The following is an 18,219-nucleotide window of genomic DNA, read 5'->3' on the forward strand; positions in this document are numbered from 1 at the left end:
CCGGGGACACAGTACCTCAATCAAGTCTCTAGTTGCCTCGGAATTAACGATGGATACCGGAACCACGTTGCAGCAGTATGACTGATGTGATATTTCATCTTCCTCACAAAGGACTGTTGGACAGTCAATTGCTTACTGGAAGTAGTACAAGTGGTCTTCCGACTTCCCCTCTGGCATGACGATCGACTCCCAGCAGCTACAACAGCAGCGCCAGCAGCAGTAGGCGTTACACTCAAGGATGCATCGGAGGAATCCCAGGCAGGAGAGGACTCGTCAGACTTGCCAGTGACATGGCCTGCAGGACTATTGGCTTTCCTGTGTAAGGAGGAAATTGACACTGAGGGAGTTGGTGGTATGGTTTGCAGGAGCTTGGTTACAAGAGGAAGGGATTTAGTGGTCAGTGGACTGCTTCCGCTGTCATCCAAAGTTTTTGAACTTGTCACTGACTTATGATGAATGCACTGCAGGTGACGTATAAGGGAGGATGTTCCGAGGTGGTTAACGTCCTTACCCCTACTTATTACAGCTTGACAAAGGCAACACACGGCTTGACACCTGTTGTCCGCATTTGTGTTGAAATAATTCCACACCGAAGAGCTGATTTTTTTTTGTATTTTGACCAGGCATGTCAATGGCCATATTCGTCCCACGGACAACAGGTGTCTCCCCGGGTGCCTGACTTAAACAAACCACCTCACCATCAGAATCCTCCTTGTCAATTTCCTCCCCAGCGCCAGCAACACCCATATCCTCATCCTGGTGTACTTCAACACTGACATCTTCAATTTGACTATCAGGAACTGGACTGCGGGTGCTCCTTCCAGCACTTGCAGGGGGCGTGCAAATGGTGGAAGGCGCAAGCTCTTACCGTCCAGTGTTGGGAAGGTCAGGCATCGCAACTGACACAATTGGACTCTCCTTGGGGATTTGTGATTTAGAAGAACGCACAGTTCTTTGCTGTGCTTTTGCCAGCTTAAGTCTTTTCATTTTTCTAGCGAGAGGATGAGTGCTTCCATCCTCATGTGAATCTGAACCACTAGCCATGAACATAGGCCAGGGCCTCAGCCGTTCCTTGCCACTCCGTGTCATAAATGGCATATTGGCAAGTTTACGCTTCTCCTCAGACGCTTTTAATTTTGATTTTTGGGTCATTTTACTGAACTTTTGTTTTTTGGATTTTACATGCTCTCTACTATGACATTGGGCATCGGCCTTGGCAGACGACGTTGATGGCATTTCATCGTCTCGGCCATGACTAGTGGCAGCAGCTTTAGCATGAGGTGGAAGTGGATCTTGATCTTTCCCTATTTTACCCTCCACATTTTTGTTCTCCATTTTTTAATGTGTGGAATTATATGCCAGTATCAATAGCAATGGCCTACTACTATATATACTGCGCACAACTGAAATGCACCACAGGTATAGAATGTAGATGGATAGTATACTTGACGACACAGAGGTAGGTACAGCAGTGGCCTTCCGTACCGTATTGCTATATATACTGGTGGTCACTGTGTCAGCAAACTGCAAAACTAAAATGCACCACACGTATAGAATGTAGATGGATAGTATACTTGACGACACAGAGGTAGGTACAGCAGTGGCCTTCCGTACCGTACTGCTATATATACTGGTGGTCAATGTGTCAGCAAACTGCACAACTGAAATGCACCACAGGTATAGAATGTAGATGGATAGTATACTTGACGACACAGAGGTAGGTACAGCAGTGGCCTTCCGTACCGTACTGCTATATATACTGGTGGTCACTGTCAGCAAACTGCAAAACTAAAATGCACCACAGGTATAGAAAGTAGATGGATAGTATACTTGACGACACAGAGGTAGGTACAGCAGTGGCCTTCCGTACCGTACTGCTATATATATACTGGTGGTCACTGTGTCAGCAAACTGTACAACTGAAATGCACCACAGGTATAGAATGTAGATGGATAGTATACTTGACGACACAGAGGTAGGTACAGCAGTGGCCTTCCGTACCGTACTGCTATATATACTGGTGGTCACTGTCAGCAAACTGCAAAACTAAAATGCACCACAGGTATAGAATGTAGATGGATAGTATACTTGACGACACAGAGGTAGGTACAGCAGTGGCCTTCCGTACCGTACTGCTATATATACTGGTGGTCACTGTGTCAGCAAACTGCACAACTGAAATGCCCCACAGGTATAGAATCTAGATGGATAGTATACTTGACGACACAGAGGTAGGTACAGCAGTGGCCTTCCGTACCGTACTGCTATATATACTGGTGGTCACTGTCAGCAAACTGCAAAACTAAAATGCACCACAGGTATAGAATGTAGATGGATAGTATACTTGACGACACAGAGGTAGGTACAGCAATGGCCTTCCGTACCGTACTGCTATATATACTGGTGGTCACTGTGTCAGCAAGCTGCACAACTGAAATGCACCACAGGTATAGAATCCAGATGGATAGTATACTTGACGACACAGAGGTAGGTACAGCAGTGGCCTTCCGTACCTTACTGCTATATATACTGGTGGTCACTGTCAGCAAACTGCAAAACTAAAATGCACCACAGGTATAGAATGTAGATGGATAGTATACTTGACGACACAGAGGTAGGTACAGCAGTGGCCTTCCGTACCGTACTGCTATATATACTGGTGGTCACTGTGTCAGCAAACTGCACAACTGAAATGCACCACAGGTATAGAATCTAGATGGATAGTATACTTGACGACACAGAGGTAGGTACAGCAGTGGCCTACTGTACCGTAATGCTATATATTATATACTGGTGGTCAGAAAACTGTGCAAAACTGAAATGCACCACAGGTATGGATGGATAGTATACTTGACGACACAGAGGTAGGTACAGCAGTGGCCTACTGTACCGTAATGCTATATATTATATACTGGTGGTCAGCAAACTGTGCAAAACTTAAATGCACCACAGGTATGGATGGATAGTATACTTGACGACACAGAGGTAGGTACAGCAGTGGCCTTCTGTACCGTACTCCTATATATTATATACTGGTGGTCAGCAAAATTATGCACTGTACTCCTCCTATATACTACACAATGCAGCACAGATATGGAGTGTTTTTCAGGCAGACAACGTATACTGGTGGTCACTGGTCAGCAAAACTCTGCACTGTACTCCTCCTATATAATATTATACTGGTGGTCCCCAGTCCCCACAATAAAGCAGTGTGAGCACAGATATATGCAGCACACTGAGCACAGATATGGAGTGTTTTTCAGGCAGACAACGTATACTGGTGGTCACTGTCAGCAAAACTCTGCACTGTACTCCTCCTATATAACACAGCTGCTCCCCAGTCCCCACAATTAAGCAGTGTGAGCACAAATATATGCAGCACACTGAGCACAGATAAGGAGCGTTTTTTTCAGGCAGAGAACGGATAAAACTGGTGGTCACTGATCAGCAAAACTCTGCACTGTACTCCTCCTATATTAATATACATCTGCTCCCCAGTCCCCACAATTAAGATATAAGCAAGCACAAATATTTGCATCAACAATGAATAAATGGAGAGGACGCCAGCTACGGCCTCTCCCTAACATTTCCAATGCACGAGTGAAAATGGCGGCGACGCGCGGCTGCTTGTATAGAATCCGAATCTCGCGAGAATCCGACAGCGGGATGATGACGTTCGGGCGCGCTCGGGTTAACCGAGCCATACGGGAGTATCCGAGTATGCCTCGGACCCGTGTAAAATGGGTGAAGTTCGGGGGGGTTCGGTTTCCGAGGAACCGAACCCGCTCATCACTAATTATAACATAACACATCAGAGGAAATAATCGCTGTAATCATATGGAGTGCACAGCTTTATGTACAGTAGAACAAAGAAATTCTTTTTTAGGTGACAAATTGTTTTGACCAGGCAACCTTAGCACCTAACTTTGGTGACAGGTCCATACGGTGGTAGCCACCAAAAGCAGCAATGCAAGCTCATTGATACTGGTCCAAAGTAGGGCATGTCTCAGGGTCACTCAGTGCTGAGATACAGAGGCGTAGCCAGAACTTAATGGTCCCCATAGCAACATTTTGAAGGGCCCCTGTCCTGTTAATTTTATGCCCCATAATAGTGCCTTAGCTCATTTTCTGAACCACAGTAGTGCCTTCGGGAATGTTATTTCCCATAGTAGTGTGCTAGTATATTTTATGAACTACAGTAGTGCTCTAATTCACATTATGTCACATTGAAGGGCTGCCTGGCTCTACACATTATGCAACACAGTTAGGGCCAGTGCAAGGTTGCTCGGCACCCTAGGCAAAACTTTTCCTACTGCCCCTTCCCCCCTACCCACCCCACAAGTCTGTTGCATGGCAGCTGCTCTATTCCCCACCCCCCAATCCAATGTGCATGCTGCTGCTGTTCCCCACCCCCAATCTGTTGCATGGCTGCTCTCTTCGCCCCACCTTTCATGGCTGTGTGGGTGCCTGCTGCTCCCTTCACCCCCCACACACACTCTGTTAAATGGCTGCGGTTCTATCCCCCCCCCCCCCACACTGTCTGTGTGCATGCTGCTGCTAACCCCCCCCCCCCCATTTGTGTGCATGCCTGTGGCTCATTTGCACCCCTCCCCCACCCAGGTTGCTGCTCTCCTCTACTTCCCTTATCAAATGCAGACATGCACTCTGCAGCCACCTTACCTGCGGGCCGCAATGCAGAGTTGGGACCGAGTAGCCTGGGAAGGAGTCTGGAATGAAGGGCAGTGCCGCACGTCACCCCTGGCCAGGACTCCAGCAACTGTCAAAGTTACGGCCTGTGCCTGGTGGAGCCATAGCTGGTGACTGCAATATGGGATCACTTAGTGGCCATGGTTATTGCAAGATAGGGTCCTGGGAGGGTTACGGCGGCTGTTACCGGTTTGACGCCACCTTTTCCAGGCAGCCTCAGCAGACCGCCCCCTCAAGTCCTGTTGCCCCTAGGCAGCTGCCTAAGCTGCCTAGTGGAAGAGCCGGCCCTGAACACAGTATCCCCAATTCACATTATGATACAGTTCCTATTATGTCACACTACAGTGCCTCCACTTTATATTGTGCCACATTACAGTGCTTTAGTTTATATTATGTAACAGTATAATGCCCTCCAGTTCATTTTATATCACATTACAATGAGCAGGTCCAGGGGACCAATATAAATAGATATATTGTAGCCCCCAAGGTAAAAGTTTGTAAGTGCCCCTGCAGTATGTATCTACCAATGGTGAAAAATGTATACTGTACAACACATTTAATTTTGACAGGGAAGATGGGCCCCTCTCAGGTCTGGGATTTATGCCCAGTTTGCGTAGCGTAAAATCCAGAAACTGGTTCTGCACAAGCTCAAAAAACAAGAGGCATACTCATAGGTGTACAGTAAGTAACTAGACCTATGGTTACCCAATAGGAAAATTTCCATGGGCCCCCCAACTACACGGTGTGGGGCAGGCAGTCACCAGTGGCAGGGATGATATGGGGGGGAGCAGTGATGGCCCTCCCCTCCAACACACAGTCACAGCCCCTGCCCCATGCTGCAGCGCCAGACAGAGGATGAGCCTTGGCCATCTGGCCACATACAGTAACCAAAATAAATGACTGTTTGACTACAACTATACTACTAAGCTGATTAATTAGTGAATCATAGAGTTCTTAAATACCAAGGTATATCCTAAGCAATTAGGATTAGGGAGACTACTGTATATCATTTATTTTTAAAATATATTTTATCATTTGTACTTACTTTATGTTAGTCACCATACACTTAACGCTGTTTATAAACTAAACAGACAGATAGGTCAAATATTAGATCAAGTACAATCATAATGGATAAGGGGCAAAATATATACTACAAATTTATGCTACTGATGATGGTGATGACAGCAGCCCTAGCTAACCACTTCTGATTGGCTGAATAGTGCTTTCTTTATTGATCACATTTATATTATATGATTTTTTTTACAACATACTTGTTTTTTTTGTTACTTTCGTTCATACACAAAATGCAATAGTGTACCTGTTTTATTTGTATTTTATTTTTTTAATTAAGCCTTATAGCAAGTGTGTTTTTTTTTTTTTTTATTATTATTTGCTAATAAAACAAATGGTAAATTACTTTTTTTGTATACATGGAGCTGGTTAGGTGTATGTGTATCTGGATGTATCTATGCCTGACCGAACCCTGGTGCATATGTAACTGGTTCAGAACTGGGTACTTTTGAGATAATTATGGTTCAGCACGGAGGTGTAAATAAAGGCAATGTTACAAATGAGAATGCTTCAAAATTGTATGTCTAATGATGTAGGATATTCTGGGGCCAGCGGTCCCAAAAGTGGAACCAAAAGTCATTTTGATCATATATTCTGGTCTCCACTCGCAGATGTATTATAGTGGGACCTACAAATCTAAATAAAAATGCATAACGTTTTCTGGAGCAACTCGATCACAGATGTTTTTAGTATACTTTGCGCAATAAAACTTAATATGCAGCTACAGTATGCGCAAATTGATGTGTACCCCACACATCAACAAAACTAGAAGCACAAAGAAAAAATTTTTTGCACACAGGAATGAAGCTCTTATCAAGTATCACATAACAATATGTACATATCAGTGTGCATATATAAATAAATACAATCACCTTTAAATGGAGTGCAGTCCTCAATAGATAGAGGAATTTAATGAATGAATAGTCTTTCTGAGGGATCTCTCCTCCAGATGCAGAGCACAATCTGAACTTATATTATCCTTGGATGGACCTGTAAAATAAGTGGCTCTTTTCCCTAATATGAATGAGGAAGGTGAGAGACACTATAAAACACAGATCATAGTGTAGTAGTATTAAAAACCACACGAGTTTAATGCCACAGAGTAAACTTACAAGACATAAGAATAAAAACAGCACATCACAAAAGTCTCCATAGGACAACACAGCATATATCACCAAAGGGGATTCCTGGAGCCACAGATGGTCCTTGAGTGGATGGTCACCAGGCTTTCCTTATGCCTAATTCCATGCAGGATAAATGCCCAGAGCGATAGGTTTGTCCGTGTGTCCCAGAGTCCATATAATATTCTATGTGTGGCAGGTTATAAAGTCCTTTATTGGATATGTGTGACCATTAACCGTGTATTCGGTAAACTTCCTCACTGGAGTGGCTTCCATTTTTATTTGCTGTTGGACTCTGGGACACACAGACAAACCTATCGCTCTGGGCATTTATCCTGCATGGAATTAGGCATAAGGAAAGCCTGGTGACCATCCACTCAAGGACCATCTGTGGCTCCAGGAATCCCTTTTGGTGATATATGCTGTGTTGTCCTATGGAGACTTTTGTGATTTGCTGTTTTTGTATTCTTATGTCTTGTAAGTTTAATCTGTGGCATTAAACTCGTGTGGTTTTTAATACTACTACACTATGAGCTGTGTTTTATAGTGTCTCTCACCTTCCTCATTCATATTAGGGAAAAGAGCCACTTATTTTACAGGTCCATCCAAGGATATATAAGTTCAGATTGTGCTCTGCGTCTTGAGGAGAGATCCCTCAGAAAGACTATTCATTCGTTCGTTCGTTCGTTCGTTCGTTCGTTCGTTCGTTCATTCATTCATTCACTCTATCTATTGAGGACTGCACTCCATTTAAGGGTGATTGCATTTATTTATATATGCACACTGATATGTACATAATGGGGGTCATTCCGAGTTGTTCGCTCGCAAGCTGCTTTTAGCAGCTTTGCACACGCTAAGCCGCCGCCTACTGGGAGTGAATCTTAGCTTATCAAAGTTGCGAACGAAAGATTAGCAGAATTACGAATAGACACTTCTTAGCAGTTTCTGAGTAGCTCCAGACTTACTCGGCATCTGCGATCAGTTCAGTGCTTGTCGTTCCTGGTTTGACGTCACAAACACACCCAGCGTTCGCCCAGACACTCCTCCGTTTCTCCTGCCACTCCCGCGTTTTTCCCAGAAACTGTAGCGTTTTTTCACACAAACCCATAAAACGGCCAGTTTCCGCCCAGAAACACCCACTTCCTGTCAATCACATTACGATCACCAGAACGAAGAAAAAACCTTGTAATGCCGTGAGTAAAAAACCTAACTGCATAGCAAATTTACTTGGCGCAGTCGCACTGCGGACATTGCGCATGCGCATTAGCGACTATTCGCTCCGTTGCGAGAAAAAATACAGAGCGAACAACTCGGAATGACCCCCATTGTTATGTGATACTTGATAAGTGCTTCATTCCTGTGTGCAAAAAATTTTTTCTTTGTACTTCTAGTTTTCTGGAGCAAGTCAGACCCTCTATTTTAGTGAACTCCAAATAATTAAATCCATCTGATGTCATGGATGCTCATTAGGATTGAGTTTTGGGGTCTGGGATGCCACTTTTATGTTCCTGGAACCATTGCAGGACATTTCTAGCTTACATATCACACTGTTCACCATACATTGAAACGGGATACGTTAAGCATCCTAGCTGACGGGATGTCGGCGTTCATGTGACCGACGGCAGAATCCCGACACCACTCAGGAGACTGGCACCAGGTCACCGATAGCCAACATCCCGAAGGCGAGTCTTGGAATTTTCGGTTAGGGTTAGAGCCTGGGGGAGGGTTAGGATTAGGCACAATTGTGTGTGTGTGGGGGGGTTAGGGTTAGGTACAAGGGGGGTGGTTAGCCCGAGGGTTAGCCGAGGTTTAGCCGTAACCGACACCCCTGGAAGGGTTAGTCATAACCACCACCTCCCAAGGCATAGTGGACAGTGGAGGGGGGCTAGAAATACCCCCTCCGAAGTGTCTTCAGTGTCGGGTTGTCACTGTTGGTCATATGACCGCCGGCATCCCAACCGCTGGGATGTCATAAGTATTCCATTGAGACAGTGACTATGAAGACAACAATGTGGCATGTATACCTTGGTTTATGGATCTTGAGAGTCCAAATATGTGCCACAAAAACGTGTTCTCTAACCCATTATCAGGACAGACACTTATTGTAGTTGAAGAAGCCTCACCCTCTTTTGTCAACAGTACTGTATGTTTTCAAGGACCACTTTTGACTGAATGCTGTTTGGTCTGTTCTTGATACATCAACAATAATATTGTGTGTACAAATCCCAGCAATGTTATTTTTCATATATACCCATTTCACCCCCCCCCCTTACAATGCTTTGATCAAATCACTTACATTTTTTGTCTATCCTACTCTTCCTCTGAATTGCATGCACACAATCCATTAGCATCGTACTGATTTCCTTAATTGCATTGTCTGATCAGTCAGTTACATAATAGGAAGGGCCGGTAGTCTGAGTACAATGGTTACTCTGTGTGTTTATCCCAAATTTATCACTTAACAGGTACTTTCACTATTTCAAAAATATTTGGGTAACCCAACGACTCCTTTACTCAGTAGAGAACACTAATGGAAAAAAGCCTCCACCAGGACCTGATGTGCAGAGCAAGCCTTAGCAGAGCATAGTCTTAGTTACCTTATTATTACATTGCTTCTGTTTGCCAACACTGCAACAGCTATTGCACTGGGGGGAGATGTATCAAACCTTGGAGAGAGATAAAGCACCAACCAATCAGCTTTTAATTGCCATTTTAGAGGTGTTTGCAAAAGTGATAGTTAGAAGCTGATTGGTTGGTACTTTATCTCTCTACACTGTATGTCTCTCCAAGGTTTTATACATCTCCCCCTGTGCCTCAAATCTTAGGGCAATTTAGAGAGGCAGCAGCATTATAACACAGGCCTGACATTACGTTCTGACATGACCTGCTATTTGACAAAATAGTGGAACTTAGGCCCAGATTTTTCAAGCTTTGGAGAGCGATACATTGCACGGTGATAAAGCACCAGCCAATCAGCTCCTGACTGCCATGATAGAGCATGTGTTTGAAAAAGGACAGTTAGGCTGTTTGGTTGGTACTTTGGGGTCTATTCATAAAGCAGTGAAAAGTGTGGAGAAGTGAGCTAGTGGAGAAGTTGCCCATGCCAACCAATCAGCATTGAAGTAACATTTATCATTTGCATACTATACAATTGTATGGAGCAGCTGATTGGTTGCCATAGGCTCACTTCACTTCCACAGGCTCACTTCTCCAAACTTTTCACTGCTTCATGAATAGACCACTTTATCACCATGCAATTTATCACAGTCCAAGGCTTCCTAAATCTGGGCCTTACTCCGTGTTACATCACTAGCCAGATGTTTCTTCTAAATGAAACCTGGATAACTCTAGGTAACTTTTTTGAAGCATGCAATTTTTAAGCGGAAGCACACACGTACAGCAGATTTTTTACTTCCGCAATAGCTACAGTAGACAATATCATATTTGTTGACCAGCTAGTTATTGACCATGTTTTTAAAAATGTGGATGCTATGAATAAAGGAGAATATTTTAGTAATAGCTTAGATTGTGTCCAAAATATTGAAGAAGAACAAGAAGATGGAAAATGAAAGAGAAGAGTGGGAGTGAGAAAGAAAATGACAAGAAGCGACAGTCACCTTTTCTTTGAGAACAGGATAAAAAAAATGGCACTCCTTTTTTTCTCTCGTAGCCAGACAAGAGATCATTAGCGACTGGGACACCCAAAAATAAAAAAGATAATAGGAAAGCAGCTGTAAGGTCAGATTCTTTAGCAGGATTTTTCAAGGAACAAGGTATATAAGATATCAAACTTGTTAAAGACTAGAAGAAGAAGGTGGAAAAAAAATGTTTCATTTTTGGCTAAAAGGCACATCCAGATATCCAGCTACAGAGGCAAGAAACTTTCCTTCAGTCGAACAAGAGCACCGAGTAATGAATGACAAAAAGAGGCAGCATAACTTTTCTCTACCAAAGATCCAGACATTCTTCAACTCTTTTTGATGTCTAAACAAGAGATGTTCGCTGTGCGGAGACAAAAGCAACACAAAGAAGGAACCTCGGATTAAATGACTGCAAGAACTCCTTAATCTGTTACTTTTCCAGGGAGAAAAACCATGTAACAAAGACTCTACAAATGCAATATTCAAAAAGTAAAAATACACTGTCTACTTGTAAATGGCAAACTCTCAGATTTAAGGTCTGCTCATCTTATGAATGTTCGTTTTCTCACTTAAAGTTAAAATAGGTCACATGCATGTCAATAGGGAGAACGAGGTCTTTGATGAAGATACTGTTGAGGTTGTATTAATGGATCCTATCTAAAGCAGGCAGGCAGAACTGCTGCTTGTTACGTGAAAAGTCACACTAGATGGTTACTCTACCAAGGTGAGTGAAGTTAAGTCTTATGGCATCGTTGGTGTTTATGCTCCTGGTAATGAGCTTGAGGATAGAGGACATAGCGGCGGTAGATAGTTAAATTCTGCAGGTAGAAGGTAGAACTCAGCATGACATACAGATACTGTACTTATATTGGAAAAGGTAACATTACATAAAGTCTATTCTGATGTCAGGAGAACACTGTCATGGGTCAACTATAGTAAAAATCAGATGAGTAGATTAGTATGTACAGTGCATCCGGAAAGTATTCACAGTGCTTAACTTTTTCCACATTTTGTTATGTTACAGCCTTATTCCAAAATGGGATAAATTCATTTTTCCTCTCAAAATTCTACACACAATACCCCATAATGACAGCGGGAAAACTAAGAAATCACATGTACATACAGTAAGTATTCACAGCCTTTGCCATGAAGCTCAAAATTGAGCTCAGGTGCATCCTGTTTCCACTGATCATCCTTGAGATGTTCCTACAGCTTAATTGGAGTCCACCTGTGGTAAATTCAGTTGATTGGACATGATTTGGAAAGGCACACACCTGTCTATATAAGGTACCACACTTAACAGTGCATGTCTGAGCACAAACCAAGCATGATGTCAAAGGAATTGTCTGTAGACCTCCGAGAAAGGAATGTCTCGAGGAACAAATCTGGGGAAGGGTACAGAAAAATATCTGGTCCCAATGAGCACAGTGGCCTTCATCATCCATAAATGGAAGTAGTTCGAGCCACCAGGACTCTTCCTAGACCAGGCCGGCCGTCTAAACTGAGTGATCGGGGGAGAAGGGCCCTAGTCAGGGAGGTGACCAAGAACCCGGTGTTCACGATGTCAGAGCAACAGCATTCCACCGTGGAGAGAGGAGAACCTTCCAGAAGGACAACCATCTCTGCAGCAATCCACCAATCAGGCCTGTATGGTAGAGTGGCCAGACGGAAGCCACTCCTTAGTAAAAAGCACATGGCAGTCCACCTGGATTTTGCCAAAATGCACCTGAAGGACTGTCAGACCATGAGAAACAAAATTCTCTGGTCTGACGAGACAAAGATTGAACTCTTTGGTATGAATGCCAGGTGCCATGTTTGGAGGAAACCAGGCACCGCTCATCACTAGGCCAATACCATCTCTACAGTGAAGCATGGTGGTGGCAGCATCATGCTGTGGGGATGTTTTACAGTGGCAGCAACTGGGAGAATAGTCAGGATAGAGGGAAAGATGAATGCAGCAATGTACAGAGATATACTGGATGAAAACCTGCTCCAGAGCGCTCTTGACCTCAGACTGGGGCGACGATTCATCTTTTAGCAGGACAACAAACCTAAGCACACAGCCAAGATATCAAAGGAGTGGCTTCAGGACAACTCTGTGAATGTCCTTGAGTGGCCCAGCCAGAGCCCAGACTTGAATCCAATTGAACATCTCTGGAGAGATCTGAAAATGGCTGTGCATTGACGCTTCCCATCCAACCTGATGGAGCTTGGGAGGTGCTGCAAAGAGGAATGGGTAAAACTGCCCAACAAATAGGTGTGCCAAGCCTGTGGCATCATCTTCAAAAAGACTTGAGGCTGTAATTGCTGCCAAAGGTGCATCAACAAAGTATTGAGCAAAGGCTGTGAATACTTATGTACTTGTGATTTCTTAGTTTTCTATTTTTAATAAATCTGCAAAAATCTAAAAAAAACTTTTCACATTGTCATTATTATTGTCATTATATGTCATTAGTATTGTATGTAGAATTTTGAGAGGAAACATGTATTTATTCCATTTTTGAATAAGGCTGTAACATAACAAAATGTGGAAAAAGTGAAACGCAGTGAATACTTTACGGATGCACTGTACATAGAACACAGTTTTGTGATACTACAAAAAGTTGCAAATGCAGTGGTGCCGAGTTTGTAGAGGGTTTATAATAGTTAAAATCCCCATATACTCCGCATTTATAAAGATTGGAGAACCTTGAAATAATTGTTTTATACGGTAATATAAAATACTGATCACTCCTATTTGTTTCCACAGATATCTCCTGTGTTTACTAAACTTTCACTGACAAACACCGACTTCATATTCGTTATGGAGACAATGATGAGGGGCTTGTCTCCAATAATGAGACATTAAAGTCTTTATGCTACGATTTGACCATGTTTTGGTGGAGATGGGTCATTGGGTCTCAACCTGGCAGCCTACACTTGGCCTGATAGCCAAGTACTTATTACAGGTTAGACTCTTACCAGATCCACTGCGATAAAATGTTTATAAGGAAAAAAATATTTTAAGAATGTCGCAAAATATGGTGATAAGAAATTACAGTCACAGGGATAATTTCTATTTAAAAAAGTAACTAGACCCCTAAAAGTGTACTGCATTTTCTCATCATCCTCATCCTCATCTGTGTCAGCACTGATGACAAGGTCATCATCCCACATAAATTCATCCCCATTGGAATCAATCATTATAGATTCTCAATTGTTGTTTAGAATATGTAACATGCTTTTTCTTTATGGTTGACAGGTGTCCAGCTTCAGCAATACCAGTCATAGCACTCAAGTCCATGCTTTAGCATAGGAACTTAAAAAACAAGTAACTTCTATTTCTTGATCATCGTCATCATCATCATCATCATCATCATCATCATCATCATAACTAGTGATCCTCCTTCATAATTACTAGTCATCCTCCCATTTCCAAATAATTGAGGGTATGTGGATGCAAAAGGCTGTACATTGTCTAAAATTTCAGCTGACACCCTAAGGCTGTCTTCAACGTTATATAAAAGCCCAACTGGTTCTTTTTTAAACTTAATTTTGCTCTTCTGATTAATGATTTGGAGGTGAGATAAATATATTAGAGCTAGAAGGAGAAGCAGACAAAGTTACAGAAGTTTCATGACCTTGGTGGACACATGCTTTTGTACTGGACATGCTAACTCAAGTAGAATCAGGAGCGGTACTGTAGTAAGTGCCCATGTTCTGAGCCATTACCACTATGGAGCAGTACAGTAGTAAGTGCCCATGTTCCGAGCCATTACTACTATGGAGCAGTACAGTAGTAAGTGCCCATGTTCTGAGCCATTACCAATACGGAGCAGTACAGTAGTAAGTGCTCATGTTCTGAGCCATTACAACCACGGAGCAGTACAGTAGTAAGTGCCCATGTTCTGAGCGATTACCACTACGGAGCAGTACAGTAGTAAGTGCCCATGTTCTGAGCCATTACCACTATGGAGAAGTACAGTAGTAAGTGCCTATGTTCTGAGCCATTACCACCACGGAGCAGTACAGTAGTAAGTGCCCATGTTCTGAGCCACTACCACTACGGAGCAGTACAGTAGTAAGTGCCCATGTTCTGAGCCATTACCACTAGGGAGCAGTACTGCAGTAAGTGCCCATGTTCTGAGCCATTACCACTACGGAGCAGTACTGCAGTAAGTGCCCATGTTCTGAGCCATTACCACTACGGAGCAGTACAGTAGTAAGTGCCCATGTTCTGAGCCATTATCACTACGGAGCAGTACAGTAGTAAGTGCCCATGTTCTGAGCCATTACCACTACGGAGCAGTACTGTAGTAAGTGCCCATGTTCTGAGCCATTACCACTATGGAGAAGTACAGTAGTAAGTGCCCATGTTCTGAGCCACTACCACTACGGAGTAGTGCAGTAGTAAGTGCCCATGTTCAGAGCCATTACCACCACGGAACAGTACAGTAGTAAATGCCCATGTTCTGAGCCATTACCATTACGTAGCAGTACTACAGTAAGTGCCCATGTTCTGAGCCATTACCACTAGGGAACAGTACTGCAGTAAGTGCCCATGTTCAGAGCCATTACCACTACGGAACAGTACTGCAGTAAGTGCCCATGTTCTGAGCCATTACCACTACGGAGCAGTACTGCAGTAAGTGCCGATGTTCTGAGCCATTACCACTACGGAGCAGTACAGTAGTAAGTGCCCATTTTCTGAGCCATTATCACTACGGAGCAGTACAGTAGTAAGTGCCCATGTTCTGAGCCATTACCACTACGAATCAGTACTGTAGTAAGTGCCCATGTTCTGAGCCATTACCACTACGGAGAAGTACAGTAGTAAGTGCCCATGTTCTGAGCCACTACCACTACGGAGTAGTGCAGTAGTAAGTGCCCATGTTCAGAGCCATTACCACTACAGAGCAGTACAGTAGTAAATGCCCATGTTCTGAGCCATTACCACTAGGGAGCAGTACTGCAGTAAGTGCCCATGTTCTGAGCCATTACCACTACTTTATGGGATGTCAGTTATTTTATTGTTGTTTTCTTCTTTTTTTTAATCCATCTCCATTATTATTTTTCTCATTATGTTTTCTCTTAAAGGGCGGGATGGACTAAAGGGAAAATGCATCCAAAAATCTGAAAACTCCCATTTTTCGTAATTTGGCTGCATTTCCCATATGTACCAAGCTCCAGAATGCGATACATTTTAGGAGCTTGGAGCCGGTGGGTAACGCCATGTTTAGGTGGCATTACCCAATAGAAGCCTACTGTATGGGTCCTATCCCCGGAAGACCTTCAATCGCAAAGGACAGCTCTTATCGGGAGAGCTGTCTTTTGTGATTTTAAATGCATTTCTAAGTACATTCCAGAGTAATTAACACCGATTTGTACCTGATAAGTGGCAGGATGTGCTGCATCATGGTTGTGGTGCTTAGTACATCTTGCTCAAAGTTTTAAATAGTTGTTGCTTTGGGGGAAATAGTTTTTGCTTTGTTATTTTCTTATTATGGCAGGCCTAGTATTAGGCACAATATCCGGCACCTGTTGATAACCAGATTAACCACTTGCCTGGCGTGGTCGTATTGTATGCAACAACAGAAGGCTGGGCGTTATCTGACCTGGTCACGAACAATGCAACCCACCAGAAAAACATAGTGGCCGACTTCCGGAAGATAATCTTCCTGCAGCCAGCCAATCACAGAGGTACCTCCTGGTCCCTCTGCATGACTGCACCCTCTCCCAGTGTCTGCCGTGCTGCCGATAACTGCTGATCAGTTAGCACAGTAGGACCCCTACCTGGTGGTTGCACAGACAAGCAGCTTCCCAACAAATGTAAATAACCCCCCCCCCCCTAATCCCAGTCCACTAGTTTGTACCTGGTGGCTGTTCCGATGGTGATGTTTGGATGTTTGAAAACTGATATTTTACAAATGTGAAAGAAAAAAACATTTTTTTGTAATTAAAATAATTTTGGATAAGCTTTAATTAATTCTTAAAAAAAACCTCCAACAAATTCTGAGTGGTTTTTGGAAGAAAATTTGCCAGGTAAGTGGTTACTGAGGTAATCATATGACCACTGATGTCATCAAAGGTCCCTGAATAAAAAGTGTTCTGCTTATAAAAAGCAACTGTGTGCCAGAGTATTATACTCACTACATGAGCCAAAGCATTCCTGGTTTCCATTTCATCTCTATCCAGTACTCTGTGAACATTTCCCCTCCAGTATATAGGACCCGGTTTGTTATGACCGTTCTTCTCCATATATCTGCAATGGCATGTTACATCTGGGAGAAGGTCACAACCTACGGACCTTTCAGGAGCAAGGCCCAAATATCCTCCCAGGAGTCACTGGGGAAAGTGGGGGCTCACTAGATTTTATGTCTCTGATGCTACCAGTGCAAATCCAGAATGGTTTAAGCCAATGCACTAAACCAGTTAGAAACCGGGACATCCTGTTTGAAACTTCTTTCATGACTTTTGTAATAAGTAGAACTGTTAATATTAAGATGCTCCTATTCCGTATACTGATCCATGGCAGCAGCAGTAAAGCAGTATACTTCAGTGTATTAGTTGTATCAGTTGTTACCACACAAGATGTAGAGAAAGGAGGTAGTCCAGAACTCTAATACTCTATTACATATTAGCCACTGACACACAATACTGTTTAATATCTTTTGTTTGCTCCATGATTACTATTGCTACCCCGAGGATCATGTATTTATTTTACATAGTATTATTTTGTATTAAGGCCACAGAGCTGTCTATAGGGCCAGTTGAGAGTTGCATGCACTTGCACTACATGCGCAGATTTTCCCGCATGCAGAGCTGCCCGTGTCTGTGTGGCTGCTTCACCCCACCTACATGCTGACTTTGTAGCCGTCATATTCCTCCAGCACTGAAGTACAAGATACAGTATGCATCTGAATTCAGATGGATCTCTGCATGCGCACAACTCAGCAGGGCCCGCAGTTGAGGCTGCCCGCCCTCCACACGTCCTCATGATACTTAGGGGGACATTTACTAAGCAGTGATAAGAGCGGAGAAGTGAGCCAGTGGAGAAGTTGCCCCATCAACCAATCAGCAGCTCTGTATAATTTTATAGTATGCAAATTATAGATGTTACTTCAGTGCTGATTGGTTGCCATGGGCAACTTCTCCACTGGCTCACTTCTCCGCCTTTATTACTGCTTAGTAAATGTCCCCCTTTGTCTAGGTGCAAATGCCTGCTGCCCGCCAGGGATGCCCATTCAGCCACAAGTGAAGAAGCGACTTAGATGTGTACAACTCTGAAACATCTTTAGATTGGCTCGGACGCATGTGTCGTGCAAAAAATCACACAATCCGTCTGCAAAACGGACTAGCGGGCAGCACTGTTATGTTCCGCTCTTCCCCCTGCTTTTCGCTGCCTGCTGCTCTGCTACTCAATACTGATTTGGTCAGTTCCATACCTTTGCAGGGAATTAAAGTGAAATTAACAATGACTTGCTGAACAATGCTGTTGCTGGTGTGTATCTGTATAAACGTTTGGAGAGAGATAGAGTGGAGAGAGATAAAGTACCAATCAATCAACTCCTAACTGTCATTTTCAAACACAGCCTGTGACATGGCAGCTGATTGGCTGGTACTTTATCTCTCTCCACTTTATCTCTCTCCAGGGGTTGATACATCTCTCCCATAATAGCATAAGACTTCAATATCAATAC

At 43.4% G+C, this 18,219-nt stretch overlaps 1 long non-coding RNA gene across 1 annotated transcript in view; it reads left to right on the forward strand.

Moving 5' to 3' along the window:
• The window catches only part of LOC134935670 (uncharacterized), a 73,094-nt gene extending 59,048 nt beyond the window's left edge, over positions 1-14,046 (forward strand). The window contains exons 2-3 of the long non-coding RNA XR_010180329.1: positions 13,290-13,488; positions 13,782-14,046. This is a non-coding gene — a long non-coding RNA (uncharacterized LOC134935670). The remainder of the gene's footprint in view (positions 1-13,289; positions 13,489-13,781) is intronic.
• Positions 14,047-18,219: the final 4,173 nt, after the last annotated feature.

The sequence above is a fragment of the Pseudophryne corroboree genome, chromosome 6, assembly GCF_028390025.1.
Source record: "Pseudophryne corroboree isolate aPseCor3 chromosome 6, aPseCor3.hap2, whole genome shotgun sequence".
In the NCBI taxonomy this organism is placed as follows: Eukaryota; Metazoa; Chordata; class Amphibia; order Anura; family Myobatrachidae; genus Pseudophryne; species Pseudophryne corroboree.